Source organism: Dryas octopetala, chromosome 1 (genome assembly GCF_963921425.1).
Source record: "Dryas octopetala chromosome 1, drDryOcto1.1, whole genome shotgun sequence".
NCBI lineage: Eukaryota > Viridiplantae > Streptophyta > Magnoliopsida > Rosales > Rosaceae > Dryas > Dryas octopetala.
The window spans coordinates 2322533-2323743 of record NC_141366.1 but is presented as its reverse complement, the minus strand read 5'-3'; positions in this window follow the sequence as shown (position 1 = coordinate 2323743).

Genomic DNA, 1211 nt, shown 5'->3' with positions numbered 1-1211 from the left:
AGTTGGACATCTATTTATTTTGTGTGGTTGTCTAAGAGAGATGTCTAAATGCATTTATGCTCTTCTATTTTTAAGTTTTTCTGAGTTTATTTATTCATTTGCGGGGCCGTCATGTTTGACCCTTATTGCATTTAATGTGAGATATGTCTGATAAAGAAGAATTAGAAAATGGACTCAGGAAGGTTTGTGTGTAACATGCATCACCTAAAAAGTTGAGGACAGTCGTTTGTACAACTGTACGTGTATTGTATTGGTGACTGCAACCGATAATGTATGTGGGATTTAACACATCAACTACTGGCAATCGTCTCTGTTCTCAACATTTGCCTAAGAAAACTGTGTTGGCCTGTTTCACAATTCCTGCAACTTCTGTATATTGCCAAGCATCCTTGCTTGTACGCACAGATTCGAGGATATACCGATTTAGCAGACAGTATCAGTCTGGTGATTTGCACAAGTTGGTGTAAAATGGCCTCAGCTGTCAAAAACTGATGAGACACAAAGGAGCTCCAGAATCTTCACATGGATCGTAGGCATGTGATCATATTTCTTGGCTTTTGTTATATACTATTTGTGACCTGATTCATATATATAAAATTGTTTTTTGGCTTCTGCTTTGTTATTAAGCTTGCAAGTTGTAGTGATGTCATAGACATTACATTACAGAGATGTTCACCTAACTTTCAATAATTGTTGCCATCCAATATTTTTAAGGTATAAGCTATTCGCCGAAGAAATGCCACTATAGATGTAGCCTTATTTATGTTATGGAAAGCAGAATAGAGGTGCAGATAGATCCATTGTCTTCCTAACCCATTAATAATTTGGTCTCTGAGTCCCCTGTTTTATTTGTTTATATGATAAACATTAGCTCCTTTTTTGATTAATTCATGCACGGTCCTTAAGAACCAATTTGTAGGACCAAGTATGATTTAGACATTTAACCTTTGTGTTAAACTCTTATATCATGATAATCAGTGTTTAAAGAGCCATAAGTTTGTTAATGTTTCTTCTTCATTTTCATTGGGATGGCTGAAATTAAAGATTTCTGATTCCTACAATTTCAGAATAACACATTAAATAAAGGTATATGCAGGGTGTTAAATTTCGAAGTTTTCGGCGAAATTTCGCCGAAAATTTCGATTTTTAGGGATGTCGAAATCGAAACCCATATTTGCTAAAATTTCGGGATGATTTCGTCGAAATTGTCG